The sequence below is a fragment of the Euprymna scolopes genome, chromosome 11 (assembly GCF_053919585.1).
Source record: "Euprymna scolopes isolate OS-2025 chromosome 11, ASM5391958v1, whole genome shotgun sequence".
Taxonomy (NCBI): Eukaryota; Metazoa; Mollusca; class Cephalopoda; order Sepiida; family Sepiolidae; genus Euprymna; species Euprymna scolopes.
In genome coordinates, this window is record NC_136492.1 from 67,812,053 (window position 1) to 67,825,100 (window position 13,048).

Genomic DNA, 13,048 nt, shown 5'->3' on the forward strand with positions numbered 1-13,048 from the left:
AACAGTTTGTTTTTTATCTATAAAGCGGCAGAATCTATGTACAGATGTGATTTGACATTCCAGAAGAGTGAATATTTCGATTTTATTAAGAAACGAACCCGTGTAATTAGTGTTGCTGAGAGTAAATAAATAGGTATAAGTAAAAATGGATTCTACTTTCTCTTTTGAGGATTTATTTGGGAAAAATCTGGAAATCTGGCGAAAATATAATAAATATTTAAAGGAGAAAAAAATGATGCATAATTTATTAACACCTGAATAAGAGCTTAAAATACTGGGATGGTGAAACAGATTATTAACTGAAGATGTTTGTATTATCTTTTATTTTCTTGCAGATAGGAAAATTGAATTTAGTTTATTATATAGATGGAATCAAGGACAATTCTCCATAAGCGACGCTCGATGAATAATACAATTTTGAATTAAAATCACCAGGGAAATTGCTTGCTTTGAACACAATTTATCAATGTATATAATAATTGTCAACGTTTGATATGTAGTTCTTAGTATTCAATTCATATATAAGGTAGAAATTTGTGTTATCTCATCATGAAACATTATAACTGTCTCGATGTGGTTTTCGGTATGTGTTATTCAAGCATTTTATAATTATTTCATTTTCGAACTAAATTGTAATAATATTTATCACCATAGCAACCCTGATAGACTGCTCTATTTTTAAATAACAAATAGAGTCCTTAATAGAAGTGTGTGCTCTATCCCAACCATCATCAATGGACCTGAAGTAATCTCATCAGCACCGGACAAAGCAATGCCCTTTGCCAAAAATATTGCAACTAATTCTTCCTTATCCGATCAGGGCCACCAACCCCCTGTATTTTCTCCTGTGTTTGAAAACACGCTATGGACATACAAATAACTGTGAATGATGTTGCCAAGCTAATCAAAAACCTCTATTCCAGTAAAGCAACTGGCCCTGACGGCAATCCTTTTATAGTGCTCAAAAAGCTTCAACCAGAACTAGCGCTCATACTTACAAAGCTACTTAAGCGTTGTCTTAAGGAGAATTGCTTTCCGACACCCTGAACAACCTCCTCAGTATGCCTCGTATTCAAAAATTCAGGTGCTCGCTCATCTCCCTCTCAATACAGATCAATCGGTCTCCTGTGCGTCATGAGTAAGTTGCTAGAATCAGTGTTAAATAGAGTACTAGTCAACCACCTCAGCAAAACTAACCTCCTCAGTGATATGCAATATGGTTCCGCTCTGCTAGATATACAGTTTATGTGTTAACAGTTATATTTCATCGGATTAGCGAATCTTTCTAAGGCAATTGCCCTTGGCATATCAAAGGATTTTGATAGGGTGTGGCATAAAGGTCTACTCCACAAAATCTCCAGCTACGGTATAGCTGGAAACGTATTTTCAATTATTAAATCGTTAACACGAACCAAAGATGAATATCGAAAAGACAGAAAGTGCACAGACCGCGGTTATAGATAGGAGGAAAACAGTCAGCTGAAATAGAGTTTCCCAAGCCTTCGGTACGTGGAAATACGCTCCTAGAAAATCAGACTGTTACAATGAGATATCAAAATGGCGAATTTATAGAGATCACAAATACAACTAATCAAACGAGCACGAACAAAAGAAGCAGGGAATATCTCTAGCAATTCTAAAGAACACATGTAATATTATTTATTGAAAAAAAAACGAGACTAGTTACCTCTCGGCTGTGGGAGATAGTAGTTGCAGAAAAGAAGAAAGGGTGGGGGGTCAGTAAAATTACAGATATATTCATGCACCTTATAAAGAAACTTCACACGCTATAGAAATTCAGCCCAAATATAGCAATATAAATAATCTGATAGTGGATACGTAGAGATAGAGAATAACCCCGTGTGTGGAAAAGTGTTTAGAGCAATAAAGAGAATCGATTCTACGAAAAACAAAAAGGCAATGGACTTAATATATAAACTCCAAGTGAGATTTGAAAAGAAAAAAAAAGATCAAGAACTTTTAGAGTCGATCTTTTCAAAAGAGCAGAGTCATTCATGAGACTCAGGAAAAAATGGACACGCTTATGATCTTAGATGATAAGAATCATTAGCCAACAAAAGTTGTCTTCTATATTTTCTTCTTTTTTTTTGCGTCATCCTTTACTCACATAAATCTCTTTTCAGTTTAAAATATTATATACTAACAGACCTCTCGGTTTTGCCCTGCTGTAAAATGCGCTTCAATATAATATTTCGACTCGTGAAGATGTCTTTTTTATTATTACAAAGCTAATTTTCGACTGATTATTATATTGTACCTAATATATAATGGTGATTTCAAAAGTTAAAAAGATATTAGCTAGAATCGAACTTAAACCCTCCTTCATTACAATCTTAGCTAAATCCATAGCCACAGCTTTAAAAACACCGATGTTAAACGTACAAAAGTATATTTGCGCGGGCGAGGAAAAGAGACGTTCAATCAACTGACGCCTCCAATATCCATGATTTTTTTAATTTGGAATGCTTAGTAGCTATTTAGTAGCTATTTTCACCAGTTAAAGACCAAATCAAATTTGATCCACAGATCTGAATCCTCAATTTCTAGGTAAATAGATAAGTAGATAAGTAATAGTAAGATAGGTAAATAGATAAAAAGTTGACAGAGTAGTTTTGTAAAGACTGTAACGCACGTAGACTGATTAAGTTATATATCAATATATATATATATATATATGTGTGTGTGTGTGTGTGTGTTTACTTTTTATGATTTTTACATAAGTAGTAATATGTTGCTACACAGTCATGAGTATGTTTCGGTCAGCTAGTGTTTAGTAACTAGAAACCTCTCGATACGATACAGTTTATACGAAAGCAATATCAGGAGCTTATACGAAGTCAATATTAGGAGATTTCGTCAAATGTTCTTCAAAATGGAAAAAATGAAGAAGGGTTGGTTGTATGTAAAGAAAACTGAATAGGGGAATGGATTAAGTTGTATTGAGATACAAGAGGAAAGGATAGATGGTTTAAAAGCCGAGCTGGAGATAGTGAAAGCTGAGAAGAAAATTATATGTATATGTGCGTGATGTCCGCCTCAAATTCTAAACATACTAGTGCGTATAGGACCAATTTGTAGCGGAGTGTAAATTTGACAAACCTTTGGAATATCTATGCATAAAAAGGGTTTAGATTTAACTAAATTTATTCCGTTATAAAATGCTTTTAATATGACTTGAATGCGCCGTGATCAGAAAGTATACAGTATAGGTTTTCCTCTTGCCTGTCACCTCCACCACGATTAACCCCACATGCATTTGTTAAGAGATAAGGAAGAAAAAAAAGGAGACTCAGGATAAAAAAGGAGAAAAATAAAAAGGAAAGAGAAGAAAAGGGAAAGGACAGAAGAAAAAGGGGGAAAACCATAAATAATTAATGGGTTGCGGTGTAGAACATTTCTTTATACTTCCTCTCCGATTCCTATCCCCGTCTACTTCACTCACCTTCAATCACATCTTCCATCACTTCAATCACATCTTCAATCACTTCAATCACATCTTCCATCACTTCAATCACACATACATTTTATTGATTTATTTCCTTTATTAAAAAATAAATCGCGCCTAGGTGAGTTGTGAATTTATGCATTATGCAAGTTGTGAATTCATCTATTAGGTAAGTTTAAAATACGTGTATTAGCTAAGTTGTGAACCCATGTGTCAGTTAAGTTTTTAAGCTATCTATTAGGTCAGTCTTTTACCAATAGACTTGAAAAAAATTTATCCATGCATAAAATAGGTTGTGAACCCAATTGTTAGGTAAGTTGTGATCTCATGTATTAGGTAAATTGTGTAGCCATACACTAGGTAAGTTGTAAACTTATATATTAACTGAATTTTAAACCCATGTATTAGGTAAGTTGTGAACCTATGTATTAAGTAAATTGTTTATTTATATGTTAGGTAAGTTCTCAACCCATAAATTAAGTAAATTGTGAATCCGTGTATTAAGTAAGTTGTGAAAACATATATTAGGTCAAATGTGAACCAATGTATGGAATAAGTTGTAAACCGATTCATTAGATAGCTTGCAAATTAATGTTTTAGGAAAACTTTGCAATCATGTATGATGGAAGTTGAGAAACCATGTTAGGAGAGTTGTGAATTAATGTATCAGGTAAGTTGTGAATTAATGTATAAGGTAGGTTTTGAATCAATGCATTAGGAAAGTTGTGAATTAATATATTAGGTAAGTTGTGAATTAAGGTAAGTTGCAAATTAGTGTATAAAGAAAGTTGTGAATTAAGGTATTAAGTAAGTTGTGAATTACTGTCTTAGGAAAGTTGTGAATTAAGGTATTAGGTAAGTTGTGAATTAAGGTATTAAGTAAGTAAGTTGAGAAATAATATATCAGGAAAGTTGTGAATTAATGTATAAGGTAGGTTTTTCATTAATGTATTAGGTTAATTTTGAATTAATGTATTAGGAAAAGTGTGTATATATGTATTATGTAAGTTTTTAACCCATATATTGAGTACATTTTTGATCTCTGTATTAGGTAATTTGTGAACCCATATTTTCAATTACAGGTTAAACATATATTAAGGAAGTTGTTTTCCAATGTATAAGGTTATTTGTGGATTCATGTTTTTATAAGCTGTGTATGCATCTATTAAGTTAGTCGTAAACATATGGATTAGGTAAGTTGTGAACACATGGATTAAGTAAGTCCTGAACACTTGAATTAGGTAGATTGTGAACTCCCGTATTAGGTAATATATTAACCCATGAAATTATCTTTATATAAGTTAAATAAATTTGCAATTCTTCTCAACATTAATGTTGTCTTCTTTCTGTAAGAAAAGGCTGGAAAGCACTAAAGCGATCGTCTAGCACTGCATTGCAAAATAGCCTCCGCATGTATGCAAGAAAGAACTTTTTTTAATTCTAATAGAAAAAGAGCTCCTGTTTAAAAACAGTGTTGTATGCGAGAGAATAAGACCCTGAAGTTCTACAGTAAGCACCTTCATTGAAATAATACATTAATCACCTTCATTAAAACAACGACTAGCAATGGTTTTTATGATAGAAATACAAAATATGGGTAAATTACAGAAAATAATTAATTTAATAGTTAATTATATTAATGAGTCTATGTGTGAATTTATAGGAGGCAATCATCTCTTATTTTGCTATGAGTAAAATAAATGTCAGGATCAGTATCAATTTTAAAGATGTGTCAAGATGTGGGAGTATTTTCTTTCTTAATTTAATATAAAAATTATCATTAAATAAAAACATGCAGTGAATAAATATTGCGGTGAGCATTTTATACTAGAAACAAACGAAAACGGTAACCTGTATAAAATTCGTAAGTCAATTGTTTTAAATATGTATATAAATTTAGAAGAGAAAACTTATATAAGATGGCGAATAAGGACGTCCCACATTTCTCATTGATATAAAAACAAAAATATCGAAAAATACACGCATTACATTTTGCTAAAATCAAGATAATCAGATGTCCACAGGAAACATGAGTTAGAACAATCAGTTGGATAATCAGATGTTCACAGGTAACATGAGTTGGAACAATTACATTGAAGGCATTGCCAGGGCCGCTGCAATAAAGGTGGGCTCTCTCTACCGTGCTAGACAACTACTAACACCCGAAAGTATTCTGTACCTCTATAAGGCCACCATTCGCCCATGTATGGAGTATTGCTGTCACATTTGGGCTGGTGCATCTGCTACTAGTCTCTCGCTCCTTGATAAGGTTCAAAAGAGAGTCGCCGACCTGTTAGGTCCTGAACTGTCATCTAAGTTTGAGCCTCTGTCCAATCGAAGAAATGTTGCATCCCTCTGCCTGTTCTACAAGTATTTTAGTGGTGAATGCTTTAACGAACTGCAATCACTTGTGCCCCCATGACGTGAGCACTCTCGACAAACCTGACAGGCTGCTAAATCCCACCCCCACACTGTAGAGATCCCTAGATGTAAAAGATCTTTCTACTCCAATAGTTTCTTCCCCAGAACCGCTAGACTTTGGAATTCCATTCCAGGTCCCTGCTTCCCCAACAGTACTGACGTGCAGAAGTTCAAGTGTAACGTGAACAGGCATCTGCTGCCCAAATCCCTACATAGTACCCCAGTAGTTGTTGCCCCTGATAGTAGCCCCCTACACCAAAGTGGCAATGTACCTTGTTTGGGGTGAAAATGTAATTAAAAAAATGTTCCGTTTTAGTTGCAAATAAGCATCACGGACATAAATAGCTGACAGTTTTCCCAGAATTAGAGTAGTTTTATCTCACATGTAACACAGGAGATACATATAGACATGAAGGAAATATGCAACAGAGCGTGGACGTGAGCATAACTGCTGTATGCAAATGCCAAGCCGTGTGGAAGTGACTTCACGGTAAGATAAAAGTAAAAGCCTATAAAAAGTACACAAACCGACGGGGACGTTCGGGAGGACAAGGGTCAGAAAGAAGGGGCACGGTCACGTTTAATTCGGGAAAGTACCCGAAAATAAATGTCGTTGTTATAACGGGAAAAAGTGGGCCGAGTTATTAATTGTTTGCTGTTCCTTGCGAGTACTTTGCTACAATGTGTTGGGTCCTGAGTGTCAACGTGTTAACGTGTGTGTAAACGTGGACTACGTTACAAAAAAAATGGCATCCTTTTATCGATAACTAGTCAAACACAAAATCGAGTACACTCAACATCAAGAACACTCAACATCGTCTTTCCATCAACGATTACCTTTGGAACTCGAAGTATGGGAAATTCCCATATGCACAAAACAAAATCACTGAAAAAAAAACCTAACTAAGGGTAAGGATAGTGAGTAAACGTTGGATAAAATTATGATTAACATTATTACGAACTTGCCAGGATTCGAACCTTGAATCTTCTGATCCGCAGTCAGACGCTTTATCCATTGCGCCACAAGTCCTGTCCGTGTACCGAAAGATGTTACCGCGACTGTATACAGACAGTGCTAAATTTCGTTGACATGGGCAGTTAACTTTTTCGACATTGCACGAAATGGCCCAAAAACCCTCATTTCCGGCTTTATGTATGACTCGGCGTTGTTCGTTATAAACCATATATAAATAAAGACAATCTAGGGACTGACACCTTTCAGAGAACAAAATAATTTTTCAATTCGGTGCATCCCTTCGAAAGTTTTATTGATACACACACACACATAAATAAATAAACATTTAGAATTGTATTAATAGTATAGATAGTATAGATAATGAAGACAACAGTCAGAGTGTCTGCACGAACATAGGCAAAATATCATTGTTTATCTTTTCTTGTTGATGAATTGGGCAGTGACTCTGTAACAGAGGAAAGTAGACCCCGATGTTTGCGTCGAATATACGTTAATTCCAACTTCATATTTAGATTTAGTATTCACTCTCTAAAACTATGATAATTATTAAGTTAGTGGGTTAGTTGTTTTTTGTTTTATGGCATATCAACCCTTTTCGGGTTATTTAATGCCGAATCCAAAGATTTAAGAAACATTTTTAATAGAATATATTAGTTGTTTTCAAGTCGGTTTCTATTTAACCCAGAGTGGACCTGGAGCAATGGCAATTAAAGGGTGGCTCCACACTCCCCAAAGCCCGCAAGCTGGGGCCTCACCACTGGATATAGTTTAAGGTCATATTCAGGGCCAGATCATTATTAAGCTTCTCTGGCTAGTGTTATATTTAAATGGCGATATACGGTGCATATATTTATATCTGAAACAAAGACAGAATCTAAAGGAGTATATAAGACCCATATTTGAGACTTGCACCACTGCTCTACACATCGCCGAGTGCTAGACGCTGCTGAAGAAAGGAAAACTATAAGCATGTTTCGAATTATTTTTGTGGAGAGGCTATCAACTTTTTTTAGGTCATCGCATATTATTTTAAGTTTTGAGATACCCGAAATGAAATTAAAACATCTCTAGATGCACACTATAAGCACTAGTATAAGTTCATAGAGTCTGTTATTCTCAGCTCTAAATAGTATTGTCATTGCTACATACAAAACGAAGTCCCAGACGTTGCCTCATCGCCACAATATTGCATCCCTATACATGTTTCACAAGCGCTTTAATGGAATCTGTTTTGATGAATGCATATCATTTGTGCTCCATCGGCGTACTTACTGCCGACTAACCTAACGAGCAGCAAAATCCTCTTCGTTCACGCTTGAGGCTACTAGATGCCGGAAAGCCTTCTGCTCTAATATTTTCTTTCCTTAGATCGCTAGACGTTGAAATTCCTTTTCTCGTTTCCCGCTTCCCTGACTCTACTAACACGTTCAAGTTTTAATGTAATGTGAACAGATATTTCGCTGCCCAGCTGTCCACAGTCTCCTGTTAGACACGATCCCAAATATTAACCAGGTACGTCCAAGTGGCAATAGTGTGGAGTGAAAAATAGTACATATGAATGACCACATCTTAGCAGTGTTTATTCTTGTTTGTGTTTATTATTTTGTCCATTTATGTTTTACTAGCAAGGGAACACGACGTTTCCCGAGATAGAATAATGATCAAAGAATAATTCACACTCCCCTCTCTGCATTGTCATCGAAATCGGTGAAATCGCCAATTTTTCAATCAAATCGATTGATTGCCTGCTCTAATTGGGAACCCATCGCAGTGCACAAGTAGGAAGCTTTACATGCTTTCCTGCAGTGACTTAGCCCACAATACAGTGCACTCTAGAGAACCTAGGGTTGATTATATACAAATATTTTTATATATAATGACTTTAATTAATGTTTAAAACGCAAAAGTCAAGTATCATGGTTCAATTGTGCTCTAAGCAGAAACATTTGTTTCGAACACGTCCCTGTCATATCAAAGAATGTACTGTTGATTTTATCTCTCTGGCCTTACTGCTTGTGTAGTAATAAAACTTCTCAAATGCATTTGTGATGTTAGACTGTATAAGGCGTTAACGTTGGTCAAAATCACCTGTTCGTTCTTTCATGTTTTTTTTTTTCGATTATCGATTATCGAAATTCATCGAAGACATTATGATACAAAACCTATCGAAGGACACTCCCATAAAAAATGCTATACAGTTGTGTGAAATTTCATGAAAATCGCCTGAACTATTTCGGAGTCCATAGAGACACGAAATCACGCACACAAACAGTGTTATTTGTATATGCTAGATAGATAGATAGATAGATAGATAGATAGATAGGTTGATAAAATAAAAACAAATTGATCAACTGAAATCGAAGTCAATCGCAAGGCTGCTTTTACATGGGCTTAGTACATCGAAGTATAAAATAGGGTGCCACTCCTTTCTCTGGATTGCTCCACTAACCCTTGTTCGTCATCTTATGATTTTTAGTGTTTAACAAAATTTCATCAAATACGAAAATGTATAGATTGTTATAACTCGGCTGAGAATTAAACCTACACTTTAAACTCATTAGCGAACTGGGTTCGCAAAGTTCGAATCCACTTTGTTCTACGGAAACACAACGTTATCGCCCATTTAAAGGCGCACTCTTTCTAGAAATATTTCTAACTAGAATGATATTGGTAAAAGAAATTTCAAACACAAATGATGACTTCGAAACGAATGAACGATGCTCCACAACAACAACAACAACAACAACAACAGCAGCAGCATTCTAACCATTATCACAAATACATCGATTGTTCAAACGTTAAGCTGCATGATTAACGTATATAATTCAATACCGGGTTTCTTTATCTTGTATTCCATTCTCTCATAGTTTTCTAGTACGACCTCACACTGATTTGTACAGTTCCTTGCGAATAAGCATTCCCAGCCAAGCAGACATATTTCTCCCCTCTTCTTGACCGCGCTGGCTCCATGCAGTTATTATTATGTGAGTGATTTTATAATCTCAATATTCTCTGTTCTCTCTTGCGACTGATCTTTCTCGATCTTTATGCAAATATGGTCATCACGGCGCTGTTCTGAGACACGGATAACAGCGAATAGTGTTTCCCTATCTCTCTCACTTTTTCCTCTTTAGATTTCGCCTTTATAAATCCCGGTCATTTCATATTCAATTCGTCCGATTTATCTTCTGAAATATTTCTCGTATTCCGACGTCGTCTCAATTCCAAATCCTCGCCTTTTTGTTTCGCCGATTTGCAATATGCGTCAAAGTCGTACAAACAAACATCTTCACCATTATTATTATTTTTGTTATTATTTTTGTTATTATTATTATTATTATTATTATTATTATTATTATTATTATTATTATTTACTCGCTAGGAGTAAATCACACAAGCCATTATCAAAGACTGCATTTTGAGAATAACTTGTGGTGTTCTCAGGAGTCTGAGTGACAACAAATCTCCTCAGAGTCCCAGTACTCTCCATTTCTTTCGATAACCTTTGCAAAAGAATTTGCATTGTGACAACAGCCGTTTACCATTGATTTCTCCTTGGCAGCGACCATTGATCTCCACTAGAATTTGGGTGGCAACAGTTCTTTCCAAGGTCCCTGTCCTCTTTGCACTCAAATAGCGTAGGTCTGGTTATTGTTTTCTCTCCTCGGTTTTTCCAGCCTCACTTATTTGGTGTGGTGCCGGTTTATGGTGACACACACTCACATATACAAAAAGGTGTGGGGGTCGATATCTTACCGTTATACCGTTTATTCCACGGGATATTCCTTTTGACTTTTTCATCTGTAGTCGTTTCTGTGTGTATAGTTCGTGTCTCTACTTCGTGTGTGTTTGTCTCCACATGCAAAGGTTTTCCTTAATATTTCTGCAGTTTTATTATTATCCTTTGTATCTTCTCAGCCAACACTCTGATTCCAATCGCTCCCATTCATCTTTCAAAGTTTTTTGGTATCGTTCCTAGTGTTCCTATTATTATTGGTATTATCTTAACTTTCTTTATTTTCCAGATTCCTTTGAGATCTCTGGCCAGTTCCGTGTATTAGTACACTAGACGCAATTCATCCTCACTCTGTGGTCTGCTGAAACTGCAAAATCTACTATCTCACAGGATTTTTCCAATTTGTTCAATATAATACCTGATCTTCTTGTTGGGTGGGTTTACCTGTTTGTATTTTCATATCTCATAGGGTCTTATTATATTCATTTTCCAGTACTGCTACCGGTTTGTGTTTTTACCATTTGTCTGAGTGTTCCATATGCAATCGTCTACATAATTTCCAGTGTAATGCCTTCCCCCACTTGATTGTATCTATTATATTCTTTTTAAGCTATTTCGCTGCATTTATTTATTATGTGCTTTATTGTTTCGTCTCTTTGACCACAGTCTTCATTTGCTGTTTTCTTGTATCTTGCTGATCCTTGCTTTCATATGGTTGGTTCTAATTGCGTTATCTTGTGTGGCTGTTATAAGGGATTAAGTTTCCCTAGCTTACGTAGCTATTTCCAGGTGTTTTCGTTAGTCTCATCTTTTTTCATCCTTGTAGCTGTTTCTCTTCCCAGTTCACTCTCCTCGTCTCTTTTTCTATCTTGTTTGTTTCTTCCGTGGCTCTAGCTGCAGTTTTTTCTATCGTATGTGTTTATTCCGTGACTATTGCTGCAGTTATTATTCGTTTGATGTTCTGCATTTTGTATTTTTCGATTTTTTTTTTTTACGCAGTTTTCTATACAAACCAGTCCGGCCCTATCGGTGGGGCATTCGAATACGCCGACTACCCCCCCTGCAGAGGGTAAAAGTCCCTCAATGGGGGTCCTGGATATGACCTTAAACTATAGCTTGTGGGCTTTGGGGAGTGTGGAGCTACCCTTTAATTAAAATCTTTGGATTCAGCATTAAATAACCCGAAAACGGTTGATATGCCGTAAAACAAAAACAACCAACTAACCAACAAACCAGCCCTTTTCCATCAGTTTTTCCTTTTCACATATAGTCGGTCAGTATCATCTTTTGGGTGTAGCGCATTGTGCATGGTCATGAGTTTCCGGGTTCTTCTGGTCGAGATTCCTTAGTTCTTCTTTGATCCAGCTTATAAACGATTCAGAGTATCTTACTAGTGACACTGTCCGCATGTTTATTCCTTTAATTAGGTTTTTACTACATACTTTAGTTTCGAGGAGTCTTCGTGTTCTTCTCGGGTATTCCTTTCTAATTTTCGCTTTTATATCTGTTGCTTTGATGGTGTCTGCTTCCAGCAAACCAAGTATTTGTAGCTATCGTGCTCATACCAGTGGCATCACTTCTATTTGATTGGGTAGTACTATGTCTTCTGTTGCTTCAATTTTCCCTTCCTCATGGTCAAAAGTGCGAACGTTTCCATACCAAATTCCATTCAGATATCGTGGATGGAGATTCTGGTAGTGTTTATTAGTGTTTCAAGTTCTGTCTTTGTTTTTGCAAGCAGTTTTAGCCAATCCATGTACATTAAGTGGTTCATTCTTTCTTCTGTGTTAGTGAACTTGTATCCGGCTTTACATTTCTTAGTTCAGGGGTATCATGGATATAATGAACAGTAATAGTAATAAAGGATCCCCTTGGAATATCCCTTTTTATAATTTGATTTCAGTTATATATTGCCCATCAGCTGTCAGTTCAAGTCTCCATGTTCTCGTTGCATTTTTTATCAAATTGATTATCTTACCTGATATTTTGTACATTCTCAGCCATTCCAATATCGATGGTTGCGGGATCCTATCATGTGCTTTCTTCTAGTCTATCAATGCAATGGCTAAGTTCTTCATTCTTCTTTTAAACTCCTTAAGAATCCTGTGGTCTATGTGTAATAGGCCATATATTTCTGTTTTTTATGCATAGTTTGTTTTCCTTTGGGATAGTCTACGATTATAAAGGGAATGATAAATGTGTTACCTCAGTTATGATGTAAGTCTTTTCCACGTTGTATTTAAACATGTTATTGGCCGGTAATTACTGGAGATGTTTCCTTTGTTCGTGTCTTGTTGCACCAGTGTGGTTCTTCCTTTGGTCACTCTTCTAGCACGTCTGGTTCATGAGTACATGTTTCCAGATTCTGTATTACCTTTCATACGTAATTTATTGCTGCTGGGTACTCTGTAGACATTCAGCTTGAATAGAGACCCGCGATATTATTGTA

General features: G+C 35.8%; 1 non-coding gene across 1 annotated transcript; it reads right to left on the reverse strand.

Moving 5' to 3' along the window:
* Nucleotides 1-6,844: 6,844 nt before the first annotated feature.
* Trnar-gcg (transfer RNA arginine (anticodon GCG)) lies at nt 6,845-6,917 on the reverse strand. Its single transcript has one exon. It is a non-coding gene; the product is annotated as a tRNA-Arg (tRNA).
* Between the last annotated feature and the right edge of the window lie 6,131 nt (nt 6,918-13,048).